The sequence below is a fragment of the Sminthopsis crassicaudata genome, chromosome 1 (genome assembly GCF_048593235.1).
Source record: "Sminthopsis crassicaudata isolate SCR6 chromosome 1, ASM4859323v1, whole genome shotgun sequence".
Lineage (NCBI taxonomy): Eukaryota > Metazoa > Chordata > Mammalia > Dasyuromorphia > Dasyuridae > Sminthopsis > Sminthopsis crassicaudata.
Window position 1 is genome coordinate 350,280,155 of NC_133617.1, and position 22,656 is coordinate 350,302,810.

The 22,656-nt window shown below is 34.5% G+C and overlaps 1 protein-coding gene across 3 annotated transcripts in view; it reads left to right on the forward strand.

Moving 5' to 3' along the window:
- Positions 1–22,656, forward strand: part of LOC141549566 (palmitoyltransferase ZDHHC11-like) — a 173,440-nt gene that overhangs the window by 850 nt on the left and 149,934 nt on the right. For all 3 annotated transcript variants that reach the window (XM_074279191.1, XM_074279192.1, XM_074279194.1), the window contains exons 2-3: positions 3,201–3,269; positions 4,258–4,346. The gene's annotated coding sequence lies outside the window, so the exon portion shown is untranslated. The remainder of the gene's footprint in view (positions 1–3,200; positions 3,270–4,257; positions 4,347–22,656) is intronic.

Genomic DNA, 22,656 nt, shown 5'->3' on the forward strand with positions numbered 1-22,656 from the left:
TGAATAAAGGACTGACCACAGTGGGCAGAGACTTGAGGCAACTAGACCACAGAGAAGGCTATTTATGTCAACAGTCAAAGCATGACATACAACAGGATGATAGTAGTATCAAAGAGTAGAAGGGGTTATTAAAAATTTTAAAAAAGCAAGATTTTCCAACTGCTCAAATGGTGGTGATGAGGGAGAATGAGGATTCTAGAATAATAGTTAGATTATGAGTTTGAGTGACTGGGAAGATGGAAATACTCTCAACAGTAACACAAAAGATGGAAAGAGAAGAAGGTTGATGGGGAAGGAAGGAAAGATTTCAATTCAAATACTTTTAGTTTTGGCTATGGTGAGTTTAAGATGCCTATGAAACATCTAGTTTAATGTCTCTAATAGGTAATTGAAGATGAGAGACAAAAGATCAGGAAAATGAATTTTTAAAAACTTTTTTATCTAATATATATTGCTACATTTGGTGTTTATATGACATTTCATGCCCTTTTATGAACATCAGTGGTAACCTAGATACAAACTATATGCTAAAGTTTCCAAAAGGAAACTGACTAAAGGCAAAATAAACCCAAATATATGGACAAACCCAGTCCATATAAAAACAGACTAAAAGTTCCCTGACTCCCAAAATGTTCATAAAAATGAAATCAGATGAAAGTGAACTTTATTGTCAAACTTAAAGAAAAAAAAGTTACACAAGAGCAATAGACTATCTTCAGAGCAATTGAGACAGGAGGGAAAGCAGGTGATCACTGAATTCTGTAACTTTTGGCCCAGCAATTTAGCTTTGAATTTATATGTATTTTCTGTGTATTTTCAATTTCTTCTGAGAACATGAGAATATAACATGTCTTAAGTAGTCAAAGATATGGGTAAAAATGTCCTAAATCTCATATGAATACTCAGTGTAGCAATATATATTAGATACAGGACAGTATTTATTTTCATTTAATGTCACAATAAAATGTATAAAATACAGGAGACTGAATATTAGCCCATAAATAATTGATATAATTTTCCCCTTCTCTGACAAGACCCATCTTTCCTTCATGAACCTATACAATCTTTTAGCCTCAGAAGCATTTTTTGAAGTAGCTTTCCCTCAGAAGAAAAACAATCTTGGGGACTCTAAAAAGGCAGCCCTCCCTCCCCAATACTGATCTCCCTACCCTAGCGTCCCTTATAGGCCTCCAGCCTTCAAAAAAAAAAAAAAATATATATATATATATATATATATATGTTTCCCCTCCCCCCCCCCCCCCCCCCCCCCCCCCCCGAGGCTGGGGTTAAGTGACTTTCCCACACAGCTAGGAAGTTAACTAGTGCTAACTAGTGTTAGCTAGGAGGACTCAGGTCCTCCTGAATTTAAGGCTGGTGCTTTATCCCCTGAGCCACCTAGATGCCCCCAGCCTTCAGATATTACACTAAAAGCCTAGACTTCCGCAAGAGGGAAATCCCCTGCTCCTCCAGCTCCAAAGCCACATGTTAGTTTTCAGTCTAGGAACTCTTGATAGACTTTAGGTAACCCCACTAATTGCTTATGTGGTTCTATTCTCATAACTGTCAATTTTGACAGATTATATCACTATCTCTTTATAGAGTCCAGAAACTGGGACCTCATGTCATGGGATTAGCACATACCATAGCTTAATAAATGTTTATTGATTGATTGAGACTTAAAACAAGAAATCAAATCAGCCTGTTATTGTAATAATCCAAGTGTTAGGTGATGAAAGCTATGCCTGGAGGGTATCAGTATCAAAGAAAAGGAGACATAGGAGAGATGTTTTGAAAGTAAAATTGACAGGCTTTGGCAACAAGTTGAATATGAGAGGGTGAGTAAGAGAGAAGAGTGGAAGATGACATTTAAGTTGCAAGCCTGGGTAACTGGAAGGATGCTAGTACTTTGGACAGTAATAAATTTGGAAATGGTGAATTTTTGAGGTAGTAAAGATGAGTTCAATTTTGAACATGTTGAGTTTAAGATATCTACTAGACATTAAATTTGAGATATCTAATAATTAAAGGTCAATAAATACTTATACATATAGGTATATTTATATATACATGATATGCACAATACATACATACCTGGGACAGACAGTACAAATGAACAATAAGCATAGATATGAATAGAAGGAAAGCAGATTGAATGATTTCGGGGAATCATAAAGCTTTTTTACTGAAACGACACTTTCCATGGCAAAGAGGTAATTCTAACATTTTACCCATTTTGCTTGATATCAGATATGGAACATAAATAAACAATAAATAATTAAAAATAAATATCACATAGAGGGTATGTATGAGAAGACTACAACATATAATCAATGAGGAACTTCTAAAAACAGGAATAAAAAATGTCATCAAGAAATTTAATGAAGTGTAGAAAAGATAAATGTTAGAAGGAGGCACATTAAGGAGACATCCATAGTGTTCCATTTGGGTTAATCAGCTGCAAAGAACTTAGGAGAGTATATGGACAAGAATCCCAGAGGAAGGGCAGTCATAGAAAGGCCATGATCTGATCATTTAAAAGAGCTCTTGACTTGATACCACAGATCCATTGGAATATTTGAATCCACACACACAAAAAAAAACACTGGGTAAAATGACTAGCCTGAATGACTTCATAGATCAAAAGTGGGATCCTACATAGACTTTAGAGCATTATTCATTTTTTAAAATTAGCTTTTATTCATATCTCTTCTTTTTTACATGATCATATATATACCTTGTTTGGTTATGAATACATTTCTTAACCAAAGTATATGACCTACTTCTAACATTCTTATAGTATAATTTTTAGTATCAAGTTCACATATTCACTCAGAATGCATTATGGAATATGATTTAAGGTGCTGGCTTAATCCTAATTACAGCCAGATTGCTTTCCAATATTCCTAGCAGTTTTTTCATCAGATATTTGTTTCCTATTTTATCAGACTCTGAGCTATTGAGTTCCATATTTTTGATTCTCACTTATTTAGTCCATTACATTGATTTATCTCTATTTTAATCAATACCATATAGTTTTATAATATAATATATTTACATATTATATATTATAATTTTATGATATCAGGTCTTGAAGTATTATGTCCCACTTTGTCCTAATCTCTTTTTCATTATTTTCCTTGATACTTTAGATTTTTTTGTCCTTCCAAATTAATTTTGTTGTAACTTTATCAATTTTATAGGCAAACCTTTCAATTACCAATGAGGAACCTGAGATCCAAAGCAGAAGAGAATCACCTAAACTAACATAGGTAATAAATTGCAGAGGTAGGCTTGCTCATTGTTGAGATTTGGGCTTGGACTCCTACTCTAAACACAAAGCTTTAATTCTATATGTAATTTTTCTGTTTTCTAAAAATGATTGGTTAACTTGCAAAGCTTATCAGTCAATTTGGAGTCCCTCATATAACAAATGGAGCTCATTCTGTTGGAAACAGCATGACCAAAATTAAACCTAAAATTTAAAAAAATTTTTAAAAACCCTAAATTATTACTTACATCAGAAGAATGAGCTGATAAGACTAGTTATTTTGATTTTCTCAGAGGAACTGAGCAGGCGTTTTGATTAAGTTTTATTATCTGTCATCTTTTGTACTGTATACAGTGTATTATATACAGTTAAGATCACCTGCCTACAAAGTATGAAAGACGTGTGTATAGTTGATAATGGATAGTCCTGCTGCTCTATGTCATAAAACATATATGTAAAATGTAGAACAAGACATCTAAAGTTATGATGAGTGCTTTCTCCAATATCAGAGCAGAGGGATAGGAAGGAGTAAATTTTCATGCATATATGATAAATGTAGAAAAGTTATATCTCTTTTTGCTATACTATAGAGCTACTGTCAGTGTGATTTAAAAAACATATGTTAAAAAGACTTTCCTATGCTTCACCATAATGATGGAATGGGAATTGTTTAAAAGGAACACCATGTCTAAATCTTCCTCTTCTGCAAACACCTTCCAGGAAAATGGGACAAAAAACTATCAGATTATGTCTAGAAAATTAACTTCTCTCAAGATACTAATTCAATGGTGTTAAACCCAGGTAGAAATAGTAGCCACTAATTTATACATAAGGATCCTTGCACACAACATATTAACTTAGGAAAACACATATTAACATTGTCTATGTTCTATTGCATTTTTCTTTATTTTGCTAAATACTTCCCACATAAATTTTAATCTGGTTCTGGGAATTTGGTCATCACATATCTGACACCTCTATTCTAAAAGATTTCAGATTCCAACTGGATCCTTTTGGGAATTTAAAGAAGATCATAAGGAATTAGAAAATAGAATTCAATTGGCTTCCCCAAAACCAGGTAAACTGAGGCTTTTCTCCAGGTTTTTAACATGATGTGGGCTTTTTTTTTTTTTTTTCATTTCCATAGAAACAAAAAAAGTGAGCTTATTTACTCTCCATCCAATGTCAACAATGGGTAGAACAGAATTAACAGAGTGCCACAAGGCAGAAGATCCTTTTATTCTCTTCTCCCTAAAAGAATGATAGCCTGTTTTAAAAATTGAGGAAAAGGAGTAGGGAACAAAACAAAATTATCTTTGACAGGATAATGAGAGGGTGAGGAGTTAGATAAATGTTAATTATTATTGTTATATTGTTATCAAATGCAATAAGATAGAAGAATTGTATTTTTTAAAAATTCTCAATTCTGACTTCAGAGCCATCTCCAGATCCTCCCCATCCCCACTCATTCCTTCAGCTTTACACTGTCACTTTTTATCTCGTAACTGTAATCTCCTCTGTTCTACCTGTTTCTGCCTTCCCAGGACACCATGTTACCATCTGCCATGTGGTTGAACATAGAACAGTCTTACCACCTGTCTTCTAAAAACAGTTAAGTCTCTCTTGACTCATTTTTCAATGATCAAAATATACAGCCCCATTCCAGTGATTCTGAAATCTGCACTACAGATATACAAATCTGTTTCCTTATCCCTATACCCATTCCCTTATTCCTATTCCCTCCAGTTAGAAATTTGCTTTCATCTTAAACTTTTTCCTTCCTCTCTTCTTTCATCTTCTGGCACTCACTGAGATCTGGCTACCTCCTGATGACACTACATTTATTGGACACCCTTTTGGGTACTTCCTCCATGTTCATTTATATTTGTAACTCATTAATTGTGCACAGTCAGAATACTCTTTATTCTTCATTGTCATTTTCAGATTCTCTTATCACCTTCACTCAGACACCTCCTCTCCTTTGACCTCCGTGTTATCCAAACTAATCACTTAACCCAGATCCTGAGTGAGAGCCAAGATTAGTCTCTCTCTTCTAGGCTCCAATTGTACATTTTCACCTGTTTATTTGATCTTTCAAACTGGATATTCCATAAACATCTCAAACTCCAAATGTTCAAAACTGAACTGTTTTTTTCCTTGTACAACTGACTCCACATTTGAGTTTCCTGATTTCTGCCAAGGGAACCATCATTAACATCCTTAACATTATCTTTGCCTCTTCATTTTCCATCATTCCACATATGAATTGCCAGGTCTCATTTCTGCTTCCAAGATTGCTCCCACATGACCATCACCCTGATTCAGTCTTCATTACCTCTCTCCTGGACTACTGCAATAGATTTCTAATTGTTCTCCTCTCCTTGTTTGTACCCTCTCCATTCCAATCTCCATATAGCTGCAAAAATAATTTCCTAAATTGCAAATCTGAACTTATCATTTCTCCCCTCAATGCAATGGTTCCATCTTCCCTTTAGGATTAGATATTAGCTCCTCTGTTTAGCTTTTTATGCTCTCTATCATCTTCTTCACCACCTGATCCCAAATCATCTTTCTAACCTTATTTTATGTTACTTCCCTACTGGCACCCACTAGTCCAGCCAAGTTGCCCTTCTGTTCTTTACCTTTGCACTGATGCTTGGAATTAATTTTCATTGTATCTCTGTCTCTTATATGTTTCCTGTTTCAAATCTCCATTCTCCAATTTTCTGCAAAAATGCTTTCCTGACTCCTCCAGCTTTAAGTTCCCTCCTATTCCCAAATTGACTTTGTATATGTTTTGTATAGGAGACTCTCTGTTATATTCCCAAAACAACAGTACTTTTGTTTCTCTTTCCTTGAATCTTTATCCAAATGACTACTACAGCACTCTCATTGGATTCCCCACACACACATATATTGCTTCTTGAAGTATAATATGTCCCCAAAGCTTTGGTGAAGTTTTAAAGGCTTAAAACTTCAAGATGTCGGGCACATAATGTATAGGTACAAGAGAGAAAGAATTCTCTCAGATGTCTTGCTTTTTAAATAAAGCATTCTCTTCTATTGTCATATATCCTTTGTGAGCTAAGGTCTTAAATTCATCTTACTATTAACTCTCTACATAATAGTATATGATCATACAGGCTAATCTTATTTAGAATCTCACCTTACATTCTCAATGGTGCTCCTAGATTTCTCCTTTATTCTTTGTCATCTATATAATAACTGATCTCTTTACAGTGTCTTAGATTGCATTTCCCCCTCCTTTTTTAATTTTTTTTTAAAAGACACTCTTGATCAAAGCAGCATGTTTCTAGGCAAATACTTTCTTCCTAGTCCTTGAAAAATATGTTTTGTCCCCAATTAAGTTCTCATTTTGATATTTTAAGTCCACTTCTACTTAACTGAATTCTATTCTTTGACATGCTCCATGTGGCCAGCTTTTCATTTCCATCATTCTCCTTTTCTTCCCAAGTCTCGACCTTCCAATCACAGTCACACAATTGATTGAGGCTATAGAGGAAAGAAGATCTAACTGTATTTATTGTTTGTTGAGCACAAAAAGGCCTTTGACTTGAGAGAATAAAATGCAGTTGTAAAACCTCTCCTCCATCAAGGAGTCTTCCACAAATTCATTGAGATCACACAAGTCTCCTTAGAAGAGGCCATCACAAAAGTATCTTTATTCAATGATGTTCTTTCAATAGCAAAGGATTTTCCACTAGAGAGCATGCCTTGTACAAAGTAGGAAAACAAAAAAAAGATCCTCAGGGTCCTCCTGTTCTGGGATGGTATTCTGCTAATTACACAGAATGCCAGAATGATACATAGCCCCTTGAGAAAACTACAAAATGGCTCAAAAGAGATAAATCTAACAATTCACATAGGAAATACCAAGAGGATGAAGAATGACCATTGCCCAGATTGTGACACATAATTTATTGACATTGATGAATTGTTTGTCCATTAAATTAGATTCTTATATATTTTGAAAAGTTAGTGCAAATGAACCGTCCCTAGAATTGAAAGGAGGAAGCTAGTGGGATAGATTGTATTTAGAAAATTTTTCTGCATTTTCAATAATTTTAAATAGCTTCCTTCATTATACAGATTCCATCTTTTTAAGAACAGTATTCTTTGGGCAATGATTGCTTTATGACCATGAATTATGTGTTGTTTTTTGTTTTTTTTTTTTTCCTGAGGCTGGGGTTAAGTGACTTGCCCAGGGTCACACAACTAGGAAGTGTTAAGTGTCTGAGACCAGATTTGAACTCCAGTCCTCCTGAATTCAAGGCTGGTGCTCTATCCACTGAGCCACCTAGCTGCCACATGACCATGAATTACGGACCATAATAATCTCTAATAACAATTCATAATTGTGAATGACCCAAAGAAACCAAGAAGGAAACTCATAAAGGATTAGAAGTACCAGTGACAATTTGCATGGAAGGTCTGTAAAGTGCTTTGAAACATCATTTGAAACAGAGTTAAGCCATTCATATAACAAAACAAAGGGATAGATAAAAGATGGATAACTTGAGTTTTGCACTGGTATTTGTTCAGTTGTTTTCTTGGCAAAAATACCAGAATTTGTCATTTCATTCTCCAGTGGATCTATTTTGTCAAGCAATCAGAGTTTAAGTGAATTACCTAGGGTCACACAGCTAAGAAGTGTGGGTGGCTGGATTTGAATTCAGGTCTTCATGACTCCAGACCCACTGCTCTATTTTTTTTTTTTAAAGATTTATTTTATTTTATTTTTTATTACAACTTTTTATTGACAGAACATAGGCCTGGGTAATTTTTTACAACATTATCACTTGCACTCACTTCTGTTCTGACTTTTCCCTTCCCTCCCTCCACCCTCTCCCCTAGTTGGCAAGCAGTCTTATACATGTTAATTATGTTATAGTATATTCTAGATACAATATATATGTGCAGAACCGAACAGTTCTCTTGTTGCACAGGGAGAATTGGATTTAGAAGGTAAAAATAACCTGGGAAGAAAAACAAAAGTGCAAACAGTTTATACTCATTTCCCAGTGTTCTTTTTCTGGGTGTGGCTGATTCTGTCCATGATTGATCTGAATTAGATCTTCTCTTTGTCAAAGATATCCACTTCCATCAGAATACATCCTCATACAGTATCATTGTTGAAGTATATAATGATCTCCTGGTTCTGCTCATTTCACTCAGCATCAGTTGATGTAAGTCTCTCCAGGCCTCTCTGTATTCATCCTGCTGGTCATTTCTTACAGAACAATAATATTCCATAACATTCATATACCACAATTTATCCAACCATTCTCCAATTGATGGACATCCATTCATTTTCCAGTTTCTAGCCTCCACAAAAAAGGCTGCCACAAACATTTTGGCACATACAGGTTCCTTTCCTTTCTTTAAGATCTCTTTAGGATATAACCCAGTAGTAGCACTGCTGGATCAAAGGGTATGCACAGTTTGATAACTTTTGGGGCATAATTCCAGATTGCTCTCCAGAATGGTTGGATTCTTTTTCAACTCCACCAGCAATGCATCAATGTTCCGAGTTTTCCCCACATCCCCTCCAACATTCATTATTATTTTTTCCTGTCATCTTAGAAAATCTGACAGGTGTGTAGTGGTATCTCAGAGTTGTCTTAATTTGCATTTCTCTGATCAATAATGATTTGGAACACTCTTTCATATGAGTAGAAATAGTTTCAATTTCATCCTCTGAAAATTGTCTGTTCATATCCTTTGACCATTTATCAATTGGAGAATGGCTTGATTTCTTATAAATTAGAGTCAATTCTCTTTATTATTTTGGAAATGAGGCCTTTATCAGAACCTTTAATTGTAAAAATGTTTTCCCAGTTTGTTGCTTCCCTTCTAATTTTGTTTGCATTAGTTTTGTTTGTACAAAGGCTTTTTAATTTGATGTAATTAAATTTTTCTATTTTGTGTTCAATAATGATCTCTGGTTTTTCTTTGGTAACAAATTCCTTCCTCCTCCAAAAGTCTGAGAGGTAAACTATCCTATGTTCCTCTAATTTATTTATGATCTTGTTCTTTATGCCTAAATCATGGACCCATTTTGATCTTATCTTGGTATATTGTGTTAAGTGTGGGTCCATGCCTAAGTTCTGCCATATTAATTTACAGTTTTCCCCTCAGTTTTTGTCAAATAGTGAATTCTTATCCCAAAAGTTGGGATTTTTGGGTTTGTCAAACACTAGATTGCTATAGTTATTGACTATTATGTCTTGTGAACCTAACCTGTTCCATTGATCAACTAATCTATTTCTTAGCCAATACCAAATAGTTTTGATAACTGCTGCTTTATAATATAGTTTTAGATCAGGTATAGCTAGACCACCTTCATTTGATTTTTTTTTTTCATTAATTCCCTTGAAATTCTCAATCTTTTGTTCTTCCATATGAATTTTGTTGTTATTTTTTCTAGGTCATTAAAATAGTTTCTTGGGAGTCTGATTGGTATGGCACTAAATAAATAGATTATTTTAGGGAATATTGTCATTATTATATTTGCTTGGCCTATCCAAGAGCACTTAATATTTTTCCAATTATTTAAATCTGACTTATTTTTGTAGCAAGTGTTTTGTAATTTTGCTCATATAAAATTCCTGACTTTCCTTTGGTAGATATATTCCCAAATATTTTATACTATCATCAGTTATTTTGAATGGAATTTCTCTTTGTATCTCTTGCTGTTGGATTGTGTTGGTAACATATAAAAATGCTGAGGATTTATGTGGATTTATTTTGTATCCTGCAACTTTGCTCAAGTTATAAAGTATTTCTAATAACTTTTTAGTAGAATCTCTGGGGTTCTCTAAGTATACTATCATATCATCTGCAAAGAGTGATAGTTTAGTTTCCTCATTACCTACTCTAATTCCTTTAATCTCTTTCTTGACTCTTATTGCTGAAGCTAGGTTTCTAATACAATATTGAATAATAATGGTGAAAGTGGGCAACCTTGTTTCACTCCTGATCTTACTGGGAAAGGTTCCAGTTTTCCCCATTACTTATGATGCTTACTGACAGTTTTAAATATATGCACCTGACTATTTTAAGGAAAAGTTCATTTATTCCTCTCCTCTCTAGTGTTTTTATTAGGAATAGATGTTGGATTTTATCAAATGCTTTTTCTGCATCTATTGAAATGATTATATGGTTTTTGTTAATTTGGTTATTGATATAGTCAATTATGCTAATAGTTTTTCTAATATTGAACCAACCCTGCATTTCTGGTATAAATCCTACTTGGTCATAGTGTATTATCCTAGGGATGATTTTCTGTAATCTTTTTGCTAATATTTTATTTAAGATTTTAGCATCAATATTCATTAGGGAGATTGGTCTATAATTTTCTTTCTCTGTTTTCAACCTATCTGGTTTAGGTATCAGTACCATGTCTATGTCATAAAAGAAATTTGGTAGGACTCCTTCAATCCCCATTTTTTCAAATAGTTTATATAGCATTGGAGTTAATGGTTCTTTAAATGTTTGGTAGAATTCATTTGTAAATCCATCTGGTCCTGGGGATTTTTTCTTAGGGAGTTGGTTTCTTTTTCTAAAAATGGGACTGTTTAGAATAGACTATTTACTTCTTCCTCTGTTAATCTGGACAAGCCATATTTTTTAAGGTATTCTTCCATTTCATTTAAGTTATCGAATTTATTGGCATAAAGTTGGGCAAAGTAACTCCTAATTATTGCTCTAATTTCCTCTTCATTAGTGGCAAGTTCTCCCTTTTCATTTTTAAAACTAACAATTTGATTTTTCTCTTTCCTTTTTTTAATCAGATTTACTAAGGGTTTGTCTATTTTGTTGGTTTTTTCATAGAACCAACTCTTAGTTTTATTAATTAATTCAATAATTTTCTTACTTTCAATTTTATTGATCTCTCCTTTTATTTTTAGAATTTCAAGTTTAGTGTTTAACTGGGGGTTTTTAATTTGTTCTTTTTCTAGCATTTTTAGTTGCAAGCCCAATTCATTAATCTTCTCTTTCTCTATTTTATGCAAGTAGGCCTCTAGAGATATGAAATTTCCCCTTATTGCCACTTTGGCTGCATCCCACACATTTTGGTATGACAATGATTTTCCCCTGGCTTTTTACTGAATGTAATTTTCATTGCATCGTGGTCTGAAAAGGATGCTTTTACTATTTCTGTCTTATTTTATTTGAATTTGAGGTCTTTATGTCCTAATATATGGTCAATTTTTGTAAAAGTTCCATGAACTGCTGAGAAGAAAGTGTACTCCTTTGTGTGTCCGTTTAGTTTTTTCCAAAGATCTATCATATCTAATTTTTCTAGTTTTCTATTTACCTCTTTGACTTCTTATTTATTTTGTGGTTTGATTTATCTAATTCTGCGAATGCAAGGTTGAAATCTCCTACTATCATAGTTTTGCTGCCTAGATCTTCTTGCAACTCAATTAATTTCTCTTTTAAGAATTTAAATGCTACACCACTTGGTGCACATATGTTTAATATTGATATTGCTTCATTATCTATGTTACCCTTTAGCAAGATATCGTGCCCTTAGTTATTTCTTTTAATTAGATCAATTTTTTGCTTTTGCTTGATCTGAGATCAGAATGGCTATCCCTGCTTTTTTTACTTCACCTGAAGCATAGTAGATTCTGCTCCAACCTTTTACCTTTACTCTGTAAGTATCACCCTGCTTTAGGTGTGTTTCCTGCAAACAACACATTGTAGGATTCTGGCTTTTAATCCAGTCTGCTAACCACTTCTTTATGGGGGAGTTTACCCCATTCACATTTATAGTTAAAATTACTAATTCTGTATTGCTTGCTATCTGCTTATGCTTTTCTCTTTTCTTTTCCCCTTACTCCCCTCCCCAGTATTAAACTTGTGAGCACCACTTGCTTCTCACAGCCTTCCCTTTTTAGTAACCCTCCCCTCACCTTAAAGTTCCTCCTCCTATTTTACTCCTTTTTCTCACAATTTCTGTATTCCCTTCCACTTAGCTTACTCCTTCCCTTTTCACTTTTCCCCTCCCATTTTTCAATGAGATGGGAGAAGTTTCACCATAAATCGAATATGTCTAATATTTTTCTCTTTAAGCCAATTCTAAAGAGAATATGATACACACTATGTTTATCCCCCTCCGTTTTTTTCTCTCAGATATAATAGGTTTCCTTTGCCTCTTCATGAGATGTAGTACCCCCACTTTACCCTCTTCTGGTACAATTTCCTTTACACCTCTAGTTTCTAAAACAATGCATATATGTGTTCTTTATATATCTTTATAGCAGAAATATAGTTCCAAGATTTCTTTTTACCTTTTTAGGAATCTCTTGAGTTTTGTATTTGTAGATCAAATGTTTTGTTTAGATCCGGTTTTTTCATCAAGAATAGATGGAATTCATTTATTTTGTTGAATATCCATCTTCTTCCCTGGAAAAAGATGCTCATTTTTGCTGTGTAAGTTATTCTTGGCTGCATACCAAATTCCTTAGCCTTTCGGAATATCATATTCCAGGCCTTACAATCCTTTAATGTGGATGCTGCTGGATCCTGGGTAATCCTTATTGTAGCTCCTCCATATTTGAATTGATTTTTTCTAGCACCTTGCAGTATTTTTTCCTTCATCTGATGATTCTTGAACTTGGCCACTATTTCTTGGCGTTTTGATTTTAGGGTCCCTTTCAGTAGATGATTGATGAATTCTTTCAATGTCTATTTCACCCTCTGTTTCTATAACATCTGGGCAGTTGTCTTTGATAATTTCCTGAAAAAGAGTTTCCAGGCTCTTTTTTCATCATATTTTTCAGGGAGTCCAATACTCAGATTATCTCTCTTAGAGATATTTCTATTTTCTAGGTCTCTTGTTTTCCCAAGAAGGTACTTGACATTCTTTTCCATTGTTTCATTTTTCTGGTTTTGCTTGACTGATTCTTGGCATCTCCTCAAGTCATTCAATTCCATTTGTTTGATTCTGATTTTCAATGAAGTATTTTCTTCACTCACTTTTTTTAATATCTTTTTGTAATTGTCCAATTGAGTTTTTAAATCAGTTCATTTTGTTCTATGGAATTTTTTTCCATTTTGCCAATTTTATTTTTTAGAGAGCTATTTTCTTTTTCCAACTCACTAATTCTGTTTTTCAAGCATTTGATTTCTTTATCCACTCTATCTTTAAATGCGTGGGATGACTTCTCCAGACTCTCTTGCCAAGCTTCCCTTTCCTTTTCCCATTTCTCTTCTAGCTCTCTTGTGAGAGACTTTTTGATTTCTTCTGTAAGAGTCTTGTGTGTTGAGGACCAGATCATATCCTCCTTTGGGGATTCATCTGGAGACAGACTGTTTTTAGTCTCCTCAGGGTTTAAAGTCTGCTCTCTATCCATATAGAATATTGTTATTGTTGTTCTCTATTGTTAGAGTGCACTTTAATTTTTTGCTAATTTTATCAAAGAAGAGTTAAAACAAACTAACAAGAGAAACAAATGGTCTGATTTTTTTTTTTTGGTGGGGGGGGTGCTGAATGTTATTACTGAACTTCCTCTACCGACTGCAGGGGACAGCAGTGAGACACTAGCAGGACAGCAATGGCTACGCTGCATCTGTGCTCTGAGATTCTGAGAGTGTGCTGAGTCACTCCGGATGGGTGTGGCTAGGTCCTGAGAGACCCTAGTTTTTCCAGGTTATAGTCTTTACTCCCTGTGTTTTTAGCTTTTCTGCTGATTTACTGGCTTGCTGCCAGGGCAAAGTAGCCACACTGTGGTAAAGCTCTCTCCACAGAAATGGCTGAGATCACAGCCCTCCCCCCTCAAGTATGCTCAGCTGTGAGCTGCCTGCCTTACTCTGCTGTGCTGCCACTTCCTGCCCTCAGTTTGTGCCCAATCTAAACATGTGGGCAAAAAAACCAGACCTTTTCTGGCAACTTTTGAGGTTATCTTCATTTGTGGTTATTTTCAGTCAAGCACTAATTCCGAGGCTTGTCATGAAATAAATTTTGAGAGAAAACATGGAGCATTAGCGTCCTCTCCGCCATCTTGTCTGGAAGTCCCCAAGTGCTCTATTCACTGAGCCACCAGCTGCCCCTCTTGCACTAGCACCCCGTGCAAAAAATTCTGAAGAATAAGTTCAGTATATTGGCGGTATACTTTATGAAGGATTATTAAGAGAACATGAACAAGACTGGCACAGGATGAGAAGGGACAGGAGGTTTGTGACCTGCATCAAAAGAGGCAGTACCCATAGGAATGATGTAGCAGATAGACTTAAGTGCTAAAGTATGGGAAAGAAACACAGAGTAAAAAGATAGGGAAAATTTTAACCTATTCATATGAAAGGAATGAAATTACAGGTACTCAAGTAGTAAGGTGCAGATTTAAAAGAGCTGAGGTACTAGGGGGCTGACTGAAGAAACTGGGAAAAGCATTCAAACCCTACATACTGAGCATAAGAATGATTTAAAAGGGATTTAGGGGGATTTAAAATGTAAACAAGTTTGAACTACCTTGAAATAAAGAGAAAATATCACCAGTCTAGTTGATTATATATAACATTTATTTCTTAGTTTATAAAGCAATCAGCATCCTGAGATATATCTATCATCTAGTACTAGAATTGTCTGGAGGACAATTCTGAGACACTTATTCCTATTTCCTTCAGGAAGGTGATGGCAAACTTAGTTGGAATTACCAACTGACTGAGCCAGTATTACCTATAAAAGATATCATTAAAACTGCTTACTTAAGTAAATGGCAATAAAATTAATATTAGTTTTAATAGATAGTTTATATAATTTTATACAAGATGTTTTCATTTTATTAGCTTTTGATCTTTGATAAGTCATTTAACTTTAAAAATAAGTTATCAATGAATTGATTTTTATTTTTTTATCTTTCTGTTATTTCATACAAACTCTCCAGTGGCCAAATCTATCCAATCATAGATAGACATTCATACAAATGATACCTGCCAACCTTGGTGACAGCAAATCCAAAAGGACAAGCTAAAATTATTGTTCAGAACCCTGATAGATTAATTATTCCCTCAAAATTATACTGGTAATAGGAAGTGGCTCTGATTGAAGAAAAGTGATGTATTTCCTATTACAAATCTCCAATCTCTGAAGACAACTGACAAATTGCTTAAGTTTGGGGAAGACCTTCTGGAAAGCCTTCATCTTCTTCAAAAACAAAGAATATTTTTCAATCTTCAAAAGAGATTGGTGGAGGACAAAATGGGGATATGGGATTATGTTAATCACCACTTTGCTGTGGGATATGGATAATAATCTATCAGGAGAAGATAAACTCTGTAAAAATTTGTGTACATAGTGAATCAACCCATAATAATTTACTGCTTTTTCTAACAAATCATAAAATAATCTCATGTTTTATGATGTAATTCAGAAAAAAGTAGTTAGTGACCATCCCCATTGATGCTTTTGGAGGAAGTCTTAGGCTATGACTGGGTGAATGTTTCTTTAGTGAACTTTGTTCTATTTATATTATCCATTTCCAGAAGCTCTGAACTAGAGCCAGCCTGCCTCTGGCCAAGTAAATTCCCATGATGCCAGGTCACTGGGCCAAGCTACCAGAGACAGGACTTCTGGAACTGGTGACAATTGCAACAGTCACTGTGATTAGGAATAGAGTGAGGAAAAGTTTGAACTATCTCCATAGACTACATGGAAACACAGTACAGAAGTACAGGTCAGATGAGGCAGTAGCTTTTTTTTTTTTTTTTTTAAACATCTCCATATAATCAACATAATAAAGTTTTCTCGTGATAGTTACATTGATAATAGAACTATGAGCCTGTGGGTTAAAGGTTATTATGTTTTGAGCAATAGTTTACTATTGACTATGTGAATAGTTTACTATTCTGATTTTTACAAAAGGCAGAAATTATTAGAAACAGAGTACTCAAGTATTTAATGAATATATTGGTAATTGAAATTAAATTGAAATTTCCTGATAAAAATTTTATTGATGCTTTTTGTCAACAAGTATTTATTAAACACCTACTACGTGTCAATGCACTATGCTAAGTATTAGTTTGTATCATATAAATATATTTGTTTTTATATTTTATAACTCTCCAAATATATATATATATATATGTGTGTGTGTGTATGTGTGTGTGTGCATATTTCTTCCAAATCCAGTAAAGCCTTCCCTTGTAATAAAGATTTAAAAAAGAAGAAAAAACTCAGTAAAACCAACACACCAAGTGCATCACTGAAATTTCTGAAATTACTGTAGACCAAAAGAGTAATTTCAGATGTATCTAGTCACATTGATATGAATTAATTTCAATTAAAATTCAACTTGAACTTTAATAAGTTAAATAAGTTAATAAATAATAAGTTGATAATTTTGTAAAATTCAGGGACAGATAGTAAAGTGAATAGAGTACTGGGCTTGGAAGAAGCAAGACAGTTGTCATGATGAGTTCAAATCCAGCTTCAGACACTTACTAGCTCTGTGATTCTAGGTAAGTCACTTAATCCTCTTTGCCTCAGCCTTGTCATCTATAAAATGAGCTGGAAAAAAGAAATGGCAAACCTGACTGAACTGAACCTAGGGATAGATTGTACCTAACAAGGGTCAGCAAAATATATTTGCCTAGAGTCATGTCAATTTGATCAAGATCTCTCTGAGGGGACAGAGAAAAAATAGCATATATATTATATTTTATATATATATATGTACTGATAAAACTAGATATATGTTATATGTGATTATTTGGTATATCGATAATTTCATTGGTATGGGAAGTTGTTCTTTGTCCCTTGTTCTTGAAAAGGTCCATGACATCTGGGAGATACCATTATACATAAATGAATTGGATTTAAGTAAGGGAAGGCTGTACAAGGTCACCTACCTCACTTTTTCCTAGAGCCATCTGAATGCAGTGGCAAGATATAGAACAGAAGGACTGGAGATGTCCCTGGATTCAGGAAAGAAAAGGAAAGGTAAAGGAAGGAAGGATAATCATTTATTATGTTCTTACAATGAGTCAGATCCTCTACCAGACAAATATCGTATTTGATCATCTTTTTGACATAAGAAGGAGGAAGACAGTAATTCAAAATTAATGGAATCACTCCTACAGAATGCTTCAACTCTTATGTTGTTTCAATTTAAGTCTTTCAGACTTAACCGATCATTGGCTAGAGATGTGTCAGGATGTCTTGGGGAAGATTCTGATAAGTTGGATTTGTTCAGGAGTTCTTTAACTGGGATCCTTTTAAAAGTCCACCAGCATAAAAATATACACACATATAGCTGTGTGTATATATTAGAGATATAAATATGTTTTAATAGCTACATTTCCATATAACTGGTCATCTTGGTAATCCAATGTCTTTTATTCAGTTAAAAACATGATTCTGAGAAACAGTGGGCTTCATCAGGGGTCTATGAGAAAAACGAAGATAAAGACCCCCTGAACTAGATGGCTTTTAAGGTCTACTCCAACAATGAAGTTGTGTTGCTGCAATAAAAATCTCCACCTCAAAAGGTTCTAAGTAGCTATGAGCCTAGACCTTATGATGCAGCATGTGTGAAAACCTGAAGAATCTAGATAATCCTCTATTTTCTTTTTCCACTGGCAGCCAAATGTGTTCAATTTGATAGAGTTATAGGTACTTTAATACCTTCCTAGAGTATTACTCCCTTTCCCCTGCTTTTAAGTGAAAGTTTCCAGTTGTTTGAAAGGACATGTCTTGACCATTAAATATATTGTACATTAAATATATATTATAGCTTTGCATATTTCTTCCAATTGTGAAGATTACAATTCTATACTTGTCCATCCTGAGTGACTCTAGTCCAGGTCTTGTTTGCTCCAAGGAACCTTTCCAATATGTTTCAAATCTTCCTAGGGTTCTCTTCAGAAAAATACAGAAGAATGAGATTTCCCCTAATTTTTGTTATTTTGATGACATCTCTTCCTTTGTAAATTAAAAAAAAATTAATAGCTTATTATTTTCAAAATATATGCAGAAATTATCTTCAACATCCACTCCTGGAAAACCCTGCATTCCAATTCTTTCTCCCTCTCTTCCCCTACCATCCTCCCCTACACAGAAAGTAATCAAATATAGTAATTCTTCTAAACATATTTCCACATTTTTCATGCTGCATAAGAAAAATCAGATCAAAAAGGAAAAAAAAATTAGTAAAAACAAGCAAACAAGAAAAAGGCGAAAATGCTATGTGGTGATCCACTTTAAGTTCTCATAGACCTCTTTCTGGTCCATCACTACTTAATTCCTTTTTGGGAATATTTGGAGTCTGCCTATTATGAGTTTTTCCAAAGCAATTTTGGTAACACACATTGTACAACACATTTTTGTTTCTAGTCATTTCAGTCATGTACAACCCTCCATGATCCCATTTGGATCACTGGAGAGGTCTGCCGTTTTCTTCTGCAACTCATTTTATAGGTGAGGAAACTGAGGCAAATAGGGTTAAGTAACTTGCCTAGAATCACAGAGCCAGTGAGTATATGGGGCTAGATTTGAATTCAGAAGATGAATCTTCCTAACTCCAGGCCTGGTACTGTAAATATTGAGACTTTACTATTCCTAAATGTTGAGTCTTGGATACTGTGAATCGAGTGCTAGACCTGGAGTGACAATGACCTGAATTCAAATCTGGCCTTAGACATTGTGCCACTCTGGGCAAGTCACTTAACCCTGTCTACCTCGGTTTCCTCATCTGTAAAATGAATTGAAAAAGGAAATGGAAAACCATTTCAGTATCCTTTCCAAGAAAACTCGAAATGGGGTCATGAAGAATCAGAAATGACTGAACATCTTGAAATCTAAATGCATCACCTTAAACACTTGTTCATTTTCCAAGCTTGCAATTCATTTCAGAATCCTGTTCCTTTATTTGGCAGCGGCGATGGAAACAATACTTGTGTGTGCCCCCCTAAGTTCTCTCACCTTTTGTCTTATCTTTTGCTCACTGGAACCCCCTCAGTTCCTGGCAGTGGGGGAAAAGGCGGCAGATACTTGAGGCAGCTTGGACTATGTAGGCTTGAATGCAGGAAGTTATTTTCTGGCGAAGGAACAAAACAAAACAAAACAAAAAGCTAAAGTGAAACACCTGTTAAATCTGACTAGAAAAGTTATTGTTCAATCATTTTTCAGTTGTATCCAACTCTTTGTGACCCCATTTGGGGTTTTCTTGGCAAAGGTACTAGGGCAGTTTTAAAATTTCTTTTTCAACTTATTTTATAGATGAGGAAACTGAGGCAAACAGAATAAAATGACTTTCCTAGAGTCATAGTTAGCATGTGTCTGAGATCAGATCATGTCCAACTCTTCATGACCCTATTTGGGGTTTTCTTGGCAAAGACACCAGAGTGGTGGCCATTTCTTTCTCCAGCTTGTTTTACAGATAAGGAAACTGAGGCAAACAAAGTGAAGTGACTTGCCTAGAGTGAAACAGTTAGTGTCTATTTGAGATCATAAGTAAACTCAGGTCCTCCTGACTTCTGGGCTGACACTCTATTCACACTGTGCCAGCTGCAAAAAAAAAAAAAAAATTAGTTGTCAAGAAAAAAAAAACTGCTTGGATTTCTGAGTTATATAAACTTTTAAATTTTCTCTCTTTTTAGAAAGTGGAAATCTAGTCAAAACCCCATGAACTTCAGAGGGCTATTTTATGTAAGCAGAGAAGCTTTATGGGGAGCCCTTTCAAATCTGTGGCTGCCAACTGTCTGTGTGTTTGAATTGGGTTCCAGAGATAAAGGTGATAATATTAATCATGTCCGGTCTGAGGCTTCTTGAATTTTTTATACAGCATTCTACTCAGAAGACAATCTTTCCCTAAAAAGACAATAGTGCTTATGAAGTTCTTAGAGTTCTACAGCTGCCATGGCAACGAAAGAAGTTATATTCGTTTGCCTGAGCAAGTTGCCATCTTTTATGGAATTTGGTCTTGGTGATTGGAGGTGAGAGGGGCTTGCTCTGGGTTATTATTATTCTGGCTGAAGTGGGTGCTTGATTTCTGTTTGGGACACAACCGTACTGACTTTCAGACCTCCATGAAAGCTCAGGAAATGTCCTAGTATAAAAAATAAGATAATGAGTAGTTTAAGATTGAGTGTCAGATAACTACTTCCTACTATTAAGTAGCGATATGGGTGTTCAGAGGAGGGAACCATCACTATGGGCTGGACTGGTCAAGGAAGGCCTTATTTCTTATGGTGGAGAACACATAATTTTGACTAAATAGTTTGAAAAGTGATGATTATATTGGTAAAATGTATGAGAGATACTTAGAGTAAGTAATTAGTAGTTATAGTAAGGCTGTGTGACTGGGACCAATGACAGAGCCTTCTTCCCTGAACCTCCAGCAATTTTTATGTCCCAAACTCGGGGGCAATTTTGGATAATGGTGTGAATTACTATCTAGGCAAAGGAATAGATTGACTTAAAAGTGATTTATTTACAATCTTCACATGAGAAAAGAGCATCTAAACTTATGTCTTTATTTCTACCAAGAGAATAGCATGAAACCTGTTACTAAAGAATGAATTATATTTGATATTTTAAAAAAGAGCTTTCCTTTATTTCTAATCTAATAATCATTACCTTTTCTTGTTCAATCATTTCAAGTCCTGTCTGGCTATCTGACATTTCATGACCTCATTGGGAGTTTTCCTGGCAAAGACACTGGAATGGTTTTATCATTTACTTCTCTATCTTATATTCTCTATCTTATATACGGTGAAGTGACTTGTCCATATCACCCAGTTAGTAGGTATCTGAAGCTGGATTTAAACACAGGTCTTTCTGATACCATCTACTAGGCCACCTGACTCCAAACTATTATCTAGGGATTATATTCATATAGACCCAGTTCATTTTAGTCACAATTCTTCAATTGATCCATTTTGTGACTTTGACTCAATCCCTTAACCTGTCTGTAATTCAGTTTTTTTATGTTCAAATGAGAGAATCAGATATCTCAGCTTCTTTCCCAAAATATGATTTATTGATTTACTTAGTGTCAGGACTCACTGCTATTTTCATGGAAGGAGGGAATTTATCAATACTTCCTATTTTGTGGTTCTTTAATCTTTAGAGTACTTGGATGGTCTAAAACAAAGATAAGGTTAAAGTAGCAATGATAGCAGTTACACTTTCTTAGCACTTTGCTAGTAACTGTGCTATGATTATAGTGACAAAGAAGATTTGTAGTGAAGAAAATGATGTCTGTGGGATGGAAATTAGGAAGGTAGATTAGGAAATAGAGGTGATAAAAATTTTATAGATTCCTAATAAAATAAATTTTAAATTTAATTTTTAAAATTACATTAAAAAAAAAGGATCCGTAACAAGGCTTCTGGTCAGTCCTATTGGGATAAAATAAATCGAAACAAAACTTTTTCTTACACTGTCTAGATTTATGAAAAGTATAAACATCACTTTTTTCCTAGATGGCTAGTAAAAGTAAAAAAAAAAAAAAAAAGTAATCTTTCTAACTGGAGATTGGGTTCAGTTCTGATTTGCTTTAAAAATGACATTAGCAAATCAGGGCTCACACAATCAATTAATCAAAAAATATTTAAGTGACTGTCAGGCCTACAAGAGGCCAAGTAGAAATGGGGGGGTGGAACAAGACTTAGAAATCAGGTCATATGAGAAAGGTGTGAGGAAACTAGTAATGGGGGAATTAAGCATGAGGGGAGAAAAAAAAAAAAAAAGAAAAAAATCCAATGGATACATGATAGCTATTTTCAAATGGTTTTTAGAAGAATTAATCTTATTCTGAGTAACTGCAGAGGGCAGAAATAAAGACCTAAAGGGGAAAGTTACAGTAAGTCTCAGATCAATGTAAAGATCTTTCCAACTGTTTGATAATGGAATAGACTTTCGAATGTAATAATGAGTTTCCTAATTAATTTTGTCAAGTCAATGATTCTTATTCTGTAACTAATCTCTCAGCTTATCTCCAGAGTACAACCACATTAACTCAGCACTGGTCTTTCTTGCTCTTTTAGGTGCTTAAAAATTTGAATTAAATTAATTCTATCCTTTCTTTGGCAGCTTCACATCTTCCTGCCCCAGCAGGAAAGAGGCAATTCAATGTTTTCATGTGACTTAATGTATGAAGCCAGGACAAGTGATTTTATGACTAAACTATTTGACTAATCAGTTCAGTTGTAAATAAATTGGTTGCCAATAAGAAGGATTATTGATTTAATTGTCAAGAATACACAAGAATTATGAAGGCAATGGATATGGAGACTTAGTTGTAGAAAAAGATTAATTTGATTTTTCCCATAAATGAAACCATGGTTATATGTGAGTATAATTAATTATTATGCAAATGGTTAGCTAAAGAGAGACATTTTAAAAACCTTAACTTTCA